Source organism: Phyllobates terribilis, unplaced genomic scaffold, assembly GCF_046119375.1.
Source record: "Phyllobates terribilis strain yellow unplaced genomic scaffold, ASM4611937v1 Scaffold_5__5_contigs__length_657084704, whole genome shotgun sequence".
NCBI classification, from domain to species: domain Eukaryota; kingdom Metazoa; phylum Chordata; class Amphibia; order Anura; family Dendrobatidae; genus Phyllobates; species Phyllobates terribilis.
Genome location: NW_027362765.1, coordinates 57,408,734 through 57,426,206, shown reverse-complemented (window position 1 = coordinate 57,426,206; position 17,473 = coordinate 57,408,734). Strand labels below are relative to the sequence as shown.

At 46.3% G+C, this 17,473-nt stretch overlaps 1 pseudogene; it reads left to right on the top strand.

Moving 5' to 3' along the window:
* Window positions 1–17,473, top strand: part of LOC141271445 (uncharacterized) — a 129,121-nt pseudogene that overhangs the window by 20,658 nt on the left and 90,990 nt on the right.

Here is a 17,473-nt window from a genome sequence, read left to right as displayed (position 1 = left end):
TGATCCAGGGCTGACCTCTCTGAGTAGAGGTCCTTCAGCCATCAGTCACTGTATCAGTGTATAGACTCAGGGTGAGCGGGTGGGGGGGAGTGTTCTCGAGCTTGCCTTCAAGTGATCTGGGGCTAACAGCTAACATCTTTCCAGGCAGCAGTCCATCAGCCAGCCTGTGCACCATCTACAATAATGCAGCATTCTTGGTTATAACTCCTCTTCTCTCCATGGTGGGCTCTTGGCATTACCAGCTCCCACTGTCTCGAAAGTCTATCCAAAGGCAAAAGTTATGAGGTGCAAGGAAGGGGTGAAACTACAAGACTGTGTGCAGGCAGCACAGGTAAGTGCCATGTCTAAATGTTGGGCTAGGTCTCTGGGCTGATACTAGCCGCATGCCTATATTCCAAAGCTGGGCTATGGGCCTCATGGTGATGTTTAGCTTCAGCTACGACTCTGACCTCTGAATTAAACTTAGTCCGCATGCCTGGGGTATGTCTCATGGATTTACTTCAGTTTGCTGCCTCATGTCATGGCTGCTGCTCTTTGGTTGTTTTCATGATTTGACTGCATAAGGCCTCAGGATTGGGCTTCAGAGTTTTAGGCCTCTAAAACTCCTGCCAAGGTCTCATGTTTGTCCGCTTTTTGCAGTTGATTAACACGTTAACACTCAGATGTTGCCACTGTTGTCTTGCCAGACGAGGTTCAGTGTGACTACTCCATCTGTAGGAGGACATATGATGTTAATGCATAACATTATTTCATGTATGGAGACTCCTCTCCAGCTATGCTTCATGGTGAATTAATTGGCTTCTTCAGGTGGAGTTAGTCTGACAATTGAGATTTTCCACTCAAAGAGAAGGCTGATACCGAATTCATAGATGGATCACTCTCTTAAATGTAAGTCTGAGCGTGGCACTAGCCTATTGCCTCATGGCGCGGTTCTTGCCTTGTGCCTCACGCATCCAGGTTTCATGCCTCCAGGTCTTCGAGCCTGTAGCCTTGGACCTTCAGGCCCCGTGCCTCCGAGCCTCTAGCCTAGTGATTTGGACCTCCTGGCCTTGTATACCTCATGCCTCCAGCCTTATAACTCTGGCCTCCAGGCTCTTTCCACTAGCCTCTGGACTTTCTGCCTCTGGGCTCGTACCACATACCTTGTGTCTCTATCCTCGATTCTGGTAGCGGGGCCTAGTGCTTCTGGACCTGGATCCAGCTTCATTTGCCTCGCTGTCGGACTTGGCCTTAATTGAAAAACTCTGACCTCTATTTCATATTTTATGGTTGAAGGGAGACATTTGTCTATCAAGGTCTTCTCATTAAATGACATACATATTTATCCAGGCAGAGGAGTGTAAAAAAACAAAACTCCATGAGGCAAATGCTAATTTCCCCCACATTAAGAGAAAAGATCCTTCCCAACTCCACATACGGCAATCAGACTAGTTCCCAGGATGAACGTCCCATCACAGAATCTAGTGACCATAACATAATATTGTTATCAACAAAGGCATCTAGGCTCCTCTTGAATTTTGCTGGAAATCAAACATTACAACATCATGTGACAGAGAGTTCCACTGCTCATACAGTAGAGAATCCATAGTCTCACTGCCCTAACAGTAAATAAATTCCCTTTGTGATTAAGAAGAAACCTTCTTTCCTCTAGATATAGAGGATGGCCCCTTGTCACTGTTGCAGCCTGGGTGTAAAAAGATAAAGATCCCTTGTTTGAAGAAATGGGAAAAAGGGGCTAACAGTTTCATCAATTTTTCTATCAAGTTCGGTGGAGGAAGCCTGATGATATGGCGTTGTTTCACAGCCAAAGGCATTGGATACTTGACCTGGATCGAAGGTGGTCTCAATGCTTAGCTTTATGTGAGTATTCCCTACAAGACGAGTTACTTCATACACTTGAGTACTCTGGGTATGAAAAGGATGACATAGTATCCAGCAAGACAATGACCCGGATCATAAGTCGAGATTGGCGAAGAAATGGTTCAATGACAATGAAGTAGAGGTGCTGGATTGGCCCCCACAGTCTCCAGACCTCAACCCAATTGAACACCTATGGGTAGAGTCCTCCCTTATATTTTATATTGCAGATCAGTTTCTATTGGTTTGTATTGACCATTTGCATTCATTCATCTGTGGTAATTTGAAAGACACTGGAGGGTGGAGGTGGAAGCTGCCTTTTTAGCTCTCTCTGATCCTGTCCCTGTATAGGTCAATGAAGACTACCTCCTGAGGGACTACCTGGAAATCAAATTACTTTTAGGTATAATTACCCTTTTCCTTTTTTTTAACATGTAGTAAATATTTCAAGCTGTGAAAGCAATAAGGTTTGAGTTATATGTTAACCAAAAACACAATGAAAATTAACAGTATAACCAACAAGAAAAAAGAATGCAGAGGTTGCTTTGTCAGTTCCTCTTTGTATTATGGTGTGCAGATGAAAGCGAAAAGGGAAAGAAGAAAATATTCTGGCATTATAAATTCAAGTAGTTGATCCTGAACATTTAATACATACCAATAATTTGCAACTCTTGTCTTCCAGAAGAGATTCCTTGTCCAATTGAGGATGTAATTTTTAGTTTTGCTGGATGGCCAGATCTGAAGAAATACAGTATGTCACACTGTCTATTATACCAGCTATAGAGCTCTTCAAAAAGGGCTATTTGATTCATCTTCTCAATTCATTCTTCATATTTAGGAGGTTATGGTTGCAGCTATTTCAGAGGTATTGGGGTTGTAGCAGCTTAAGATAAAGCAGTAATGTGGATTTTGCCCTTCTGGTTTTATGATCATGTTTAGTAAGGATTATTAATTCTGCTGAGTCTTTATAAAGTTGAGACACAATGGCTCAGTGGTTCACTGGGGTCCTGGGTTCAAATCCAAACAACACCTGCAAAGAGTTTGTATGTTCGCCCCGTGTTTGCGTGGATTTCCTCCTTTTACTCCAGTTTCCTCTCACTCCAAAGACATACAGGAATTTACATTGTGAGCCCCAATTGGGACAGTGCCGACAATGTCTGAAAAGTGCTGTGGAAATAATGATGCTGTATAAGTGAGTAAAATAAATAAATGTTTTAGCAGTATCCCCTATTTCCAAAAAACAATGAGAAAAAATTCTCTGAAGTCCGCTCAACCAAAGGGAGATCCCTTGCTCGGAGACTGCAGTGTAATAGGGAACAGAATGAAGAAGGTATCCGGCAAATGGGTTGTCCATAAAAAAAATTACAATTTTATTATAAAAAATACATATAATCAAAAATGGAAATTTCAGAAAAAAAGACAACCAAATCACCACCACTAAAACATATTAAGAATACACAGCAAACGCGTTTTAGACGTCAGTCCTTAATCATTGCAATGCAATGATTGCAACTTACAATAAAATTGTAAATTTTTTAAGGACTTGTTTGCTGGATACCTTCTTTGTATCCTCTATTTCCTCCCGAAATAAAGGTTCACCATCCCCCAGATGAGGGACAATAAGTCCACCTGATTTTGGATTTTCAACAGACATTTGAGTCTCTGGTGTTTTCTTCCTCCTCGTGAGAAGTCTCTAATGGTTTTCTTGTAGGTGAGATAGTATGTATTTAGTTTCTTTGTGAGATTTAGTTTTAGTTCCTTTTCCCAACAGGTTAGGAATTTAAGTCTAGAGGACCACAGGATAACCACATACCCATTATAAAAATTAGATATTTTGTTTAAAGAGTCTTAGAAATTATCAATTTCTCAATTTCAGTGTGTTGTCCCTGACAAATTGAAGTTTACTGAAAGTTGGAGGTTATGGGCATATTAGAAGTTAGACTGCAGAACTTGATGACTTCATCCTTCATGTTAAAAGTGCTTAGCAGGCTAAAGCCCCCGTCTTACATAGCGAGATCGCTAGCGAGATCGCTGCTGTGTCACGGTTTTGGTGACGCAACAGCGACCTCACCAGCGATGTGTGACACTTTGCAGCGATCAGGCCCCTGCTGTGAGGTCGCTGATCGCTGCAAAGTGTCCTGGACCATTTTGTGGTCTTTGCCCTCCCGCTGGTCAGCACACATCGCTGTGTGTGACCAGCGGGAGCAGCGATCAGGCTGGTGCGCATGTGCCCCTAGTAACCCGATGTTTATCATGGTTACGAGCCTGTAAAAGTGAGCGGTAACCTCCCGCTCACTGTAGCAGAGTGGTAACCATGATAAACAACAGGTTACTAGGTGCGCGTATGCCCCTAGTAACCTGATGTTTATCATGGTTACGAGCCTGTAAAAGTGAGCGGTAACCTCCCGCTCACTGTAGCAGAGTGGTAGCCATGATAAACAACGGGTTACTAGGTGCGCGTGTGCTCCTAGTAACCCGATGTTTACCATGGTTACCAGCCTGCTCCTGCTTCAGCAGCAGGCTGATAACCAGGAGCAGGACATCGTGGAAAGATTCTTTCCACGATGTCGCTGCTCCTCTGATCGTTGGTGAGCCTGCCTGTTTGACAGCTCACCAGCGACCACATAGAAACGCAGCAACGATCCCTGACAGGTCATATCGTTGTCGGGATCGTTGCAGCGTCGCTAACTGTGACGGGGCCTTAACTCTAAACCTGGTATCGCATACAAGATCTTGATCCTGAATAGAGGTGACATAGGTGCACTTTAAGAAGAGAAGGGAAAACCATGCTCTTATGACAGCTCACTGGTCGTTCACTGACCTGCCTTCTATTTTACATAATGCATCTAGTAGTGCGGGGCTAGGAAAAGTAGGAGGCAGATCAGTGAAGGATCAGTGAGCTGTCATCAGAGCATACAGATGAATACATAAGCAGGGCACCAGATAGAGCACCCCCCACAGGCCGCCCCTGTAACGGCGCCCACCTGTATGTAGTTTACTGAGCACACTCCTGCTGACAGGTGCGCTTTAAATATTATAAGTCTGTCCACCTAAACAGAGTTTTAGACTGGATCAGAGAATCCTCACACAAATCTTGGATAGATATGGATTTAGCTTTATCAGACCCCCCTCCCCTTAGTACTACCCTCATCAAACACAGTCTGTTAATGTTTTCAAAATTACAAATATGGAAGAAGAAATCCTTCAAAAAAATGAAGGCTCTGAATTTCTCTACCCCTTTAAGAGAACCTGTCTTGTCATTTGGAGCATGTAAGGTGTCCCCAGGTTGTTAGTGATGCAATGTGCATCACTAACATGCTTTTTTCATGAAAATCGGCACTATAATAATTTGCAAAAGCCACTTTATATACTTAGATCTTACTTGCTCCTTTAGTCATAGTGGTGTTCTCCACTGCATTCAGCCCGGCTTGTCACCGCCCACTCAATTTGAATTATGCCCCCGGGTCTGCGGCGACATCACATGAATAATCGCTTTCAAATTCAGCGCTTGCGCACTGTGAAGTGTGCCCCACGCTTGTGCAGTGTGTATGCCGGTATGCGCGCTTGCGCCATGACGAGCGGCTCCCCGCGCGTGCGCAGTTAAGCTGTGTTTATTTCCCGCTGCACGTCACAGTCTATGAGCATAGCATGCAATTGAGAGCACATGCGCACACAGTCAGTGCAGCTGGGAACTAAACACAGCTTCACTGCGCATGAGTGGGGAGCCGCTCATTACGGCGCATGTGCGGATCGCCGATGCACAATCACAGCTTCAAAATGCACATTGCGCAACCATGGATACTGGCGTGAAACTGCGCAAGTGACGTCGCCGCAGACCCAGGGGTATAATTAAAATTGAGTGGGTGGCGACAAGCCGAACTGAATGCAGTGAAGAACACCCCTATGACTAAACAAGCAAGTAATATATAACTATATAAAGTGTTTTTTGCAAATGATTATAGCGATGATTTTCATGAAAAAAGCATGTTAGTGATGCATATTCTGACTCCATGACTGAGCTGCAAGTATAGGGCACTGTGAGACACCTTTTCTAGGCTGTCTCTTAACCTTACTCACGAAAGCGATGTCCGTTGGTGAAGATTCAGAAGATTTATTCTCTTGCAGAATGCGTGAAGATGTGCAACATAAGCAGCAGGTAAAAATACCTTTTTTTAGATACAGGGTGTAAGCACATTAGCTTCTATCATGGCTAAGATGGAGAATGAGGAAAGAACATGGGGAAGAAGGGAGGGGTTACATCACAGCCACATCAGAGGGAGATTGGGAGAGAGAAAGGACAAACTTCTAAGGAAAGCAAACATTACTGTATAGCAACAAAACAGCAATACATGACAACTGAAAGAAGTGCAATGCAGGCTGCAAAATTCCCAAATCATGGGACATGACACTCCCAGTCTGAAATCTTTAGATTTCACGATGATTAATTTGATGTGATGTCTTCTGATGGTGCCATCGTCGACCTGAAAGATAAAAAAGAAATACATGAGTATACAACAATAACAGTTATAAGTTCAGTTTTCAGTTGGTTGCTTGAAGTCCACAATAATATAATAATCCAAGTCCAATTGGAAACCCATCTTTGGATTGGGGAAGCCACAAAATGCAAACACTTCCACCAACCTAACAATCCACTGGAAAAAGTTCCAATGTTCTAACACAGCTGGAAGTATATGGCGATAAGCTCCCCACTGTAAGCTGTGTTCAGTAGCAATGTCCTTCATGTGATGCCTTCTCCCATAAAGCACTTGGCGGTATAAGTCAGGTGAATACCAGCCTGCACAACCGATGACCATCTCGAGAAACGCCCAGAGTGATGAGGTCTCATCTTCAACTTTGGTGTCATGGATATGCAGCGTGTGGAGACAGCTGGTCTGATCTCTCTGTCAGTGATTGGTTCCTCAAGTTCAAATGATGCGCTGCTAGCATCAACAGAACAAGGATCCTCATGTATAAAGCTTGGAGACGACAGCCAGGTGTTGTCACAATGGCTAGATACAGCCATGAGTCCTGTTCCTGGGTAAGTTGGATGCAGGTCAGTGGAGATGTGGTGCCACTGTTCCTGGGCAATTTAGGCAACCTCCATCGCTAGTACAGCAGAACAAAGACCAAGTCTTGGTGCAGTGTGTGCAGACCTTGAGGCTAGTTTGGCCCTGTCCAGGACAAATCCACAATGTGCCTTGTTGACGGCTTCTGAGGTCTTCAGGTAGGCTACTGCAGCTATGACCTTTGTAGGTGCATAAGAGAAAGTGGATTTCTCTTCTAGTGGTGGCTGAAAGGGACTTTAAGACAGAACAGATAGGAATGAGATCCGATGTTCTAAGATCTTCAGAGACGTCTTCCATGTCTCCCACCTTTATGGGTTCTGGGACGGTAGTGGAGTGTTCCAATCCATGTTCTCAGCAGTCAGCTGTCTCAACAGTATCTTGCCTTGAATGGTGATGGGTGCTATAAAACAGAGAGGATCATAGATGCTGTTCACAACAGATAAGACTCCTCGTTTGGTGAAGGGTTTTTCGCAGATCGACACCTGGAATGTGAACATGTACTGTTTAGTGTCCCAAAGCAGACCAAGGCTGCGTTGCATAGAAGGAACGTCAGAACCCAGATCGAGATCCTTTAAGCTCATTGTACGTTCCTCAAATGGAAATGCCTTCATTACCTCCTGGCTGATGGAGATGATCTTGTGAGGTCTGAGGTTTGCTGCCGACAACATTTCCTTTGATCTAGGGAGCAGATCAATTTCCTCTTCATTTGTGGGAAGAGATTTAAGCACATCATCTACCTAGCAGTTCTTCTACACAGATAGATGAGCATCAGATCCATACTCTCTCTCACCTTCCTGGGCTGTCGTTATCGGTCCATAGATTGCCACAGCAGGTGAAGGGCTGTTCCCGAAGACATGTACCTTCGTCCGGTAGTCTATGACCTCGTTGTGGACGTCATTGTCCTTGTGCCATAAGAACCTGAGGTAGTTTCCACTGTCTTCACTTGCAGGTACCAGCCTGTTGTCTTCAGTCATATAATTGAACGCTGTTGACCCGAGGTTGTCATCACAGGACGGTAATGTGTTCATGTTGTCAGGGGTTTCTTGCTGCCACTTAGTGTTACTCAGCTTCTCTTTCACCCAGTAATGACGTGGGCATGGCTGTAAGTAAGTGCTGTGACCATTTGGCAAGACATGAGCCTTAAATGAGGAAATCCTTGTAGGTCTCTTCATCCTTTCCATGCAGACATCACCTATGATAACCCAGCCTAGATCAAAGCATTGAGCAAATGGAGCATCATGAGGTCCATTGATTTGCTGACGTACCTTGTGTAGCCGGAGAATGTCTCTGCCAAGCAGAATCAGGATATTCGCGCTGTTGTCAAGAGCTGGAATCTTGTTGGCTATAGTCTTTCGATGAGGGTGACGAAGAGCAACCTCTGGGGTTGGGATCTCCTCTCTGTTGGACTGTGTCTGGTTGCACTCGAGGAGAGTGGGTAGGGATATCTTCACATTGTTCTTGAGAAGAAACTATGAGTCCATTGGCTCTTCTACCAGAGAACTCTGTAACACCACTACAGGTGCCCAGGGTGTAATGGTGAGTGTTTACCTTTAAGTTAAACAGATCAAAGAGGTCTGACCTTGCAAGAGATCAGTTGCTTTTATTGTCCAGAATGGTGTACATTTTTATGGTTTTCTCTGGTTGACCCTTAGGGTGCACATTCAACAGACATATCTTCGCATAGGACTTGTCGCACGGGTCTTCTGCGCAGACTTCTGTGCATGAATAAGATATTGTGGTAGGACTTGCCGCTTGATCTGCATCCTCCCCGCCATGCCTTGTGGTGGTAGAAGGCGTAAGCGGTGCAGAGTCAGGTTGGGATGGATGGAGCGCTTGTATGTGGTCTTCCCTTTCACATGCAAAACACTTAATAGAGATTTTACAGCTTTTAGCAAAGTGTTCAGTAGACGCACAACATCTGTAACATACCCCAAACTTCTTTAGAAGCTCCTTACATTCCTGGAGTGGTTTCTTTCTGAAGCTGATGCACTTCTTTAGGGGATGTGGCATCTTATGAATGGGACACATACGGTTAGGATTTTCTACCTTTTCACATACCTCGCTCTTGTCTGGAGCTGGTGAAGGTGTGGGAAGAACATCAGTCGTCTTCACTGACACTGGACTGCTGCGGTTTCTGTTGCTTGAACGTGGACTTTCATATTTGGGAAGGAATTAACCAGGGCTGGATTCTCCATAGAAAAAGCATGGGTCAGTCTTACACTCTGCAATATTTTTGATAAACTCACAGAAGTAGGAAAATGGAGGAAAGGAGACTTGTTTTTCCCTTTTGTACTTTGATCCAAGTGTGGCTCACCTATCTTAAATATTGAATGGTAACTTAGAAACTATTGGGTTTACCCTACGAGCAGTGTCCAGGTAGCCGAGGCCAGGTAGGTGCGTGTCTGCTTTGGCCAGCTGAAGCTCTAACAGAAGGTCATTGAGCTCTTGGAATTTTAAACTGTACTTATTGGATATTTTTGGAAAATCCTCTAGACGCTTGAACAGGGCATTTTCTATGGCTTCAGGACTACTATAACTTCGTTCTAGTCTCTCCCATGCAGCAGTGAGACCAGCCATAGGATTACTGATGTGGACAGATCTAAGTCTCTTGACCTTTTCTGTGGATTGTGGCCCAAGCCACCTGATCAGCAGATCTATCTTTTCAGCAGCAGTGATGCCAAGGTCACCAATTGCGGTTCTAAAGGTACATTTCCAACCTCTGTAGTTTTCAGGTTGATCATCAAACCTTGTAAGACCGGTCTGTGTTGGTTCATGGCGAATCATGTACCTTGCAAAGGCAGACATGTCAGTATTCTCTGATTTTGGAAAGACAGTTGCTGGCTGAGTAGTATTGTTCATACAGTCTGTGGCGTTTTGACCTAGGAATGCAAGAAAGTATGGTTTAGCATAGGCATTCAATCCAGTAACTGGTTTAATGTGCACAGTTTCTGCCACACATGGAGATGGAACTCTGTGACTGACCGGAATGTGATGACTTGCCTGCATATTGGCCTGCACGTGTGCTTCTGTGTATAGGGTTTGGTGAAGTGCAGGGGCCTGGTAAATTCTGGTGCACGATAGACATTCAGGATGAAGGGTTGGCGGCATTTTGCACTGACTTTGAATGCAGGATGCTGATAAACGCTCTGTGTCCTGTTGCCTTAGGGGAATGTCTGTGGCAGCAGGAATGATTGCTGGAGTCGGGGGTGCACTATTTTGGCTTCAGTGTCAAAATCACTTAAACTGATGATGTCTCCTTCGCTCCAACTGATAGCTTGTTCCAGGACCTTTAACCTTGCCATGGCTGTGACGTGTTCACATTTCTTTTCTAGGGCTTCTATTTATGCCCTTTTGCATGTTATGCTGGCTTCCAATTCTGCCTTTTGGTGTGCTGCGTTGGCTTCCATTTCTGCCTTTTGGCGTGCTCCGCTGGCTTCCATTTCTGCCTTTTGGCATGCTGCTTCTACTTCCATCTCAGTTTTCTTTTGTGCAAAAGCGGCTTGTACCTTAGTAGTCTCGGCTTCTGCATGTGCTCTTATAAGCTGTTCGCTGAGGGTTGAAGATTTTGAAGAGCGCAACTTAGATGATCGTTTTGACTATCTGGCTGACCCGAAAATATGCAATGACATCTCGGTTATTTGTGCAATTCTTGCCTCTGTCTTGGCTTTAATTTCATGCACCATGCATTCTCTTTCAGAGTTAAGTTGTAGTGATGGGCCCAATGTAAGTCTATGGGAAACTCGGGCATTTTTCAGACCGCTCCCCCCAGCAGTCTGCAGAGGGCCTAAAAATTGCCCAAATTGATGGGAACAGTGCTCAAATGACATGGGGACAGCATGGGGAAGACCCCTGGAAGCATTTCTGACTCCCAGGTCACTTCTGTCAACATTGTTGTCAGAGGTATTACGCCACTTTTACGGACTCACAATAAAACATACAAAAACGAAACCAAAATGGATTTTCCTGGGAAATATGTTAAGGAACATCCTTTCCAGGGTAATGACTTGTATATAAAGCAAAATAAATAATCAAAAACAAAAATGCTCCTCCACACCTTGGACTATGTTCAAATGTAGCATTTTTGATGCATTTTTTCATTTTTGCATTGCTTTCAACTGTGACAAATGCATTCACCAGGAAATGTCATTTTAACATTTTACAACCTTATCTGGCCATGTGGTGTGTGAGATATCATTAGACACATCGTTTTTCGTTTATGAAGGAGGGACTCTGAAAGTCACAAAGCCTATTTTTATAGGGCCATCAGGTGGCCTTTACCATTCTTAAAGGGCCAGCAGTCAGCCCTCACTATTCTTAGAGAGCCATCAGCCGGCTATGTTTTATTGTTTCCATTACTAAAGAGTGGGTCTTCTATACTGTTATTGCGTATGCAGTAAGTGGCAGGGCTGCCCAAAATTTGGACGCACCCCAATACCACTTTGAAAATTTGGACGCACCCCAATACCCCTTTGAAGAGACTTAGAGGAGGGCCTCCTGAAAACAATGTTCCCATTATTAGGAAGTAGGTCTCCCATTGTGTATGCCTATGCAGTGAATGCAAGGGTTGCCAAAAATTTGGAGGTACTCCAATGCCCCTTGGAAGAGACGTGGAGGAGGGCCTCATAAAAAAATGTTCCCATTAGAAAGGAGCGGGTCTCCTATACTTGTAATGCCCAAACACTAAGTGTATGGCCTGACAAACATTTACCAATGGGGGTTATACATGAACATACTGTATAAAAAAATTTTTTACGGGCATCATAAACACCCTTTAAAAAAATTATGTGGGTGTTGCATCACAGACCACGGTCACCCTGGTGATATGGTGGTGGAGGATGAGGATGAGGAGAAGGAGGAGGATAAGAGCAAATAGCCAAAATCAGGAAGCGTATTCCCATGTGTGGGTGTGAAGAGGTGTACGGGAATACACCTCCCAAAAAAAGACACTGGATTTGAGTTTGTTACGCTGCTATCATTCGGTGGTGCCCTTGTTCATTTTTATAAGAGTCAGCCTGTCAGCATTTTCAGTTGACAGGCGGATGCGCTTATCAGTTATAATTCCACCAGCGGCACTAAAAACCCGCTCTGATAAAACGCTGGCGGCAGGGCAGGCCAGGACCTCCAAGGCATAGAGAGCCAGTTCATTCCACGTATCCAGCTTGGATACCCAATAGTTAAAAGGCACAGAGGAATCACGGAGGACATTGGTACGGTCGGCAAGGTACTCCCTCAGCATCTTCCCAAACTTTGCACTCCTTGTGAGAGTACCCCGCACCTCAGGGCTTGTGCGATAGAAGGGGCAGAGAAAATTCTCCCATAACTTTGACAGTGTTCCCCTGCCTCTGCTGGATTGAAGTTGTGTCTCTCTCGCCTGTACTTCTTTTTTGTCCAACGAACTGTGACCTCTGCCTTCAGCGTTTTCAGATGGGAATTTTTTTAATAGTTCAGCAACAAGGGCCTTCTGATACAGCCCCATTTTTGTAGATCTGTCCACCTCAGGAATAAGAGATATAAAGTTCTCCTTGTAGCGTGGATCTAGAAGTGTCACCACCAGTAATGACTGTCAACCAAAATTAAGGATTCTTTCAGTGGGGCTTTGTTGATTTTCCCTGACATAATCCACGGTACCTTATTGAATAGAGGTCATGTGGGATTTTACTGTATAATCTATGGTGCCTTCTGTGTTTAAAGGGCATATGGGAGTTTATTGTATACCTACTTTTTTTGAGCGCACACATGGTATCCCTATATGATTGCTATAAAAAATGCCAACTAACATTAGCAAGGGTAGTATTTAATCCAATGCTGAATTGAGGTTGATTTTTCTAAACCCCACGCACTTGGCATTCGATATGTTGAGGTGTTGTTCGCATGTATACACTATCATAAGTTATTGATGGTAATTCAGAAGACCCAGGGTTCACCATTTGGCCCATTTGGGTTTTTTACTTGAAGGAAAAATTTTAATATATATCTAATAAATGTTATATTTTAACTATCTTGCTTAAGAATTTTGATTAATCTGGTGGTTACCCCGATAGCTTGTTATATACTCAACAACTGCCCTCTTCTGCTCACAAATCCTTCCCAACATCTGCAGTGTAGAGTTCCAACGCGTGGGGACATCACACACCAGTCTGTGAAGCTGCAAACGCTACTGAAACACGGCAAGGGCGGCGGAAGCTGTAGGTGACTTTCTAAAATGGACACACAGGCGGCGTACTTTAACAAGCAGATTCAGCAGCTCCGGGTAGGATTTGAGAAACCGCTGAACCACGAGGTTAAGCACATGGGCCAGGCATGGTACGTGTGTGAGCTCGCCTCGCCTCAGAGCTGCCACCAGGTTCCGGCCATTGTCACACACGACCATGCCTGGCTGTAGGTTTAGCGGTGTGAGCCATAGATCTGCCTGCTCTTTCAGAGCTGTCCAAAACTCTTCTGCATTGTGCGGTTTGTCACCTAAGCATATTAGCTTCAGCACAGCCTGTTGTCGCTTGGCCGAGGCAGTGCTGCAGTGCTTCCAGCTTGTGACTGATGTGGTCATTTCGGAGATGGAGGCTGAAGACGAGTGGTAGGCTGAGAAGGATGGAGTGCAGGAGCTGTAGACTGTGGGGGCAACCCTGATTGACCTAGGGCCCGCAATCCTTGGCGTCGGGAGGACGTGTTCCGTCCCAAGGTCCGACTGGGTCCCGGCTTCCACTATGTTAACCCAGTGTACCGTCAGAGAGATGTCTCTGCCCACAAGCACTTGTCCACGTGTCCGTGGTTAGGTGGACTTACCCGGTAACTGCGTTGTTGAGGGCACGGCTAGTGTTTTTGGACACGTGCTTGTGTAATGCTTGGATGGCACACCAGGAGAAATAGTGGCGGCTGGGGACAGAGTACCGAGGGACGGCCGCCACCATCAGGTTGCGGAATGCACAAGCCTAAAAGGCTACATTTCGAGCACAAGCAGTCGTGAAATGTGGGAATTTAGTAGTGTGGTCTGTGGGGCGTTGGCTGCGCTTGCGTTCCAAGGACTGGGGTATGGACAACTGAATGCTGCGCTGGGACAAGGACGTGCTTCCTGATACTGCTACTTGAGAGTGTGCAACGACAGGTGCAGGGCAGGAGGCATCTTCGCATGCACCATGGACAGGGGATTGGCTTGCATGCACAACAGTGGAAAAGCAATGGTGCCACCGCAGACACTGTTCCTGGACCCTGGGGTTCGGCCCACAAAGTTGGGTGCTTTGCTGCCATGTGCCTGATTATGCTGGTGGTGATCAGGCGGCTAGTTTTGCCACCCCTGCTGATGCTGGCCTGGCAGGTGGTGCAAATGGCCTTTTTGGGGTTATCGGCAGAGTCTTTAAAAAACAACCAGACTCGGGAAGACCTAACAGTTGTACTGGCAACTTCCTTCGTGTTGGTGTTACAGGGAAAGGTTGCCTGCCTTCTGTCAGCCACCACACTGCTTCTTCCTGCCTGTTGGGGTGCTCCGCCTCCCTCCCCCTGTGTGCTGCTGTCCTCGCTCTGCATGTCCTCCTGCCGGGTTGGGTCAGTTACTATATCATCCACCACCTTGTCTTCCACTTCCGCACCCTGGTCCACCTCCTGACTTTCTGGCAATTGTGTCTCATCATCGTTCACCTCTTGTGACACATTGCCACCTTCGCCTTTGTGTGATCGTGGCTGCTCAAATATTTGGGCATCACTACATGCAATCTCCTCTTGCCCCGCTTCAAGTGGACCGGGCGAGAGGCCCGAATCTATGAATGGAAAAGTGAACAGCTCTCAGAGTGTCCAATTGTGGGATCAGTTGTCTCCGGGCACTCAGCATGGTGGGAGGCAGGAGGATCAGGGTGAGGAATATGCGGTCCAGACTCATGGCTACTGAGACTTGACCGTGTGGAAGACAGGGTGGTGGTGGCGGCTAAGTGACTGGAAGCATTATCCGCTATCCAACCAACAACCTTTTGACACTGCTCTGGGTTCAATAGTGGTGTGCTGCGGTCCCCTAGGAATTGGGACAGGAAGGTCGGGTGAGAAGATGTTTGTTGTGGCACAATTTCAGCTTGCCCACGGCCTCAGCCTCGGCCTCTGCATGCACCATCACCATCATGTCCAGTTCCCCGTCCCTTGCCACGCATCTTGGCCATTTTAAATGGAGGACAATATTTTCCACGCTCACTACAAATGGCTGAATTTGGAGCGAAGTTATATGTAATCCGTGTGATGGAGAAACCACAGTTTTAAATACCTGGCCCGTAGGTAACTATTTTGAACAGCAAACCGGTGTCAAAAACTTTGCTGACACACTGAAAAAAAATATGAATGGAGGCCAAAAATGGCAGTATTTTCAGCGCACTTATATGTGATCTGTGTGACGGACAAACCACAGTTTTAAATAGCTGGATTTTAGCAGTAATATGGAAAGGACCTGGCTGTATTCTGCAGTGCCAACAAGCAAATGGTGCAGAAAAACGGTGTTCTCTGGATTGCTTTTTAAGCAAATAATGAGGATTAAGATCCAAAAAAAAATTTTCCTGGCCCCTGAGACCTAGGCCTTGGTCTAGAAATATCTAACAGCAGCAGAAGAACTGGAATGGAGCCTCTGGTGCTATATGCACTGCAGTCTGCTATAAACACTGCCTGCCTGCCTATATACACTGCCTGCCTGATCTCTCTGCAGATGGATTAGTCCTCAGAAGGACTGTTTGTTGAGATGGATATGTGTAATGTACTTGTTTTCTCCCTACACTACCTAATACACAAGCGAATCTCTCCCTAGCTCAGCAGCACCTCTCCCTACACTGCCTGATTGCGGAGTAGACTGACGAGCACAGCGGCGCCAGGTCTGATATAGACCTGATGACGCTGTGCGGCCAGCCAAACACTGTAATGCCACAACCAACATGGCTGCGGCAGTACAGTGAGTGGCAGGCAATCCCTGCATGTTCATTGGCTCTCTAAAGAGCACCAAACATGCAGGGAGGGGACCTGAGCATCCGCCCGAGCATCTCGCAAGTAGTCGGCGAGTACCGAGTACTTGCGAATATGCTCGCTCATCACTATTAAGTTGTTGAAAAACCTGTAGCTCTTCAAGAGAAACAGATGTATTAATCCTTTGTAAAACTGTAATGTATTCATCTGTCCTTCTGACATATAGTTGATAATCTGAACACAGTTGTCCAAGGGCTTCCTCTAGTGGTAGTTTAAGAAGAGCAGGCTGAGAGATGCTGTTATTGTGACTCAGCAGTTTTTGCCATAAGTCTGCTACAACACAAGAAAGTTCATGTTTAATGGACTGAAAGTTCTCTCTAACTTTCCATGTAGGTTTTGTAGAACGTTTAGCCTTCTCACTGGACGGTGGATTAAGCTCTATACATTCTTCATCTAACAATGGGTCTGGTAGAGACCGTGTAGTCTTCCCCTCAGCCATAGTAATTCACAGGGAGAAAGAAGACTGGATGATTTCTTATATGCTAAGAGCAGATGCTCTGATGACTGTTCTGTAGCTTTATATAAGCTGTAGACTGGCTTTACAGATGAATCTGGAAAGGTCTTTTTACTATTCTGACTCCATGGCTGAGCTGCAAGTATAGGGTGCTGTGAGACACCGTTTCTCTTTTAAACCCTACTCACATGGAAGCGATGTCCCCAGAAAGTTTAACTCGGCTGCAGGAAGCACATTGGTGAAGATTCAGAAGATTTATTTTCTTGCGGAATGCTTGAAGATGTGCAACATAAGCAGCAGATAAAAAGACCTTTTTTAGATACAGGGTGTAAGCACATGAGCTTCTATCATGGCTAAGATGGAGAATGAGGAAAGTGTATGCAAATCATTCCGAGAAGAACTTTTTCCACCAATGACAACCAGCACAAGCTCCGTCCTGACCCCACACATAACCTCCGTACACCTCGTACACACGCGGCTCCGCTCCGTACACCTCGTACATGCGCGGCTCCGCTCCGCACACCTCGTACACGCGCGGCTCCGCTCCGCACACCTCGTACACGTGCGGCTCCGCTCCGTACACCTCGTACACGCGCGGCTCCGCTCCATACCCCTCGTACACGCGCGGCTCCGCTCCGTACCCCTCGTACACGCGCGGCTCCTCTCCGTACCCCTCGTACACGCGCGGCTCCTCTCCGTACCCCTCGTACACTCGCGGCTCCTCTCCGTACCCCTCGTACACACGCGGCTCCGCTCCGTACACCTCGTACACACGCGGCTCCGCTCCGTACACCTCGTACACACGCGACTCCGCTCCGTACACCTCGTACACACGCGGCTCCGCTCCGTACACCTCGTACACACGCGTGGCTCCGCTCCGTACACCTCGTACACACGCGTGGCTCCGCTCCGTACACCTCGTACACACGCGTGACTCCGCTCCGTACACCTCGTACACACGCGTGGCTCTGCTCCGTACACCTCGTACACACGCGTGGCTCCGCTCCGTACACCTCGTACACACGCGTGGCTCCGCTCCGCACACCTCGTACACACGCGTGGCTCCGCTCCGCACACCTCGTACACGCGCGTGGCTCCGCTCCGTACACGCGCG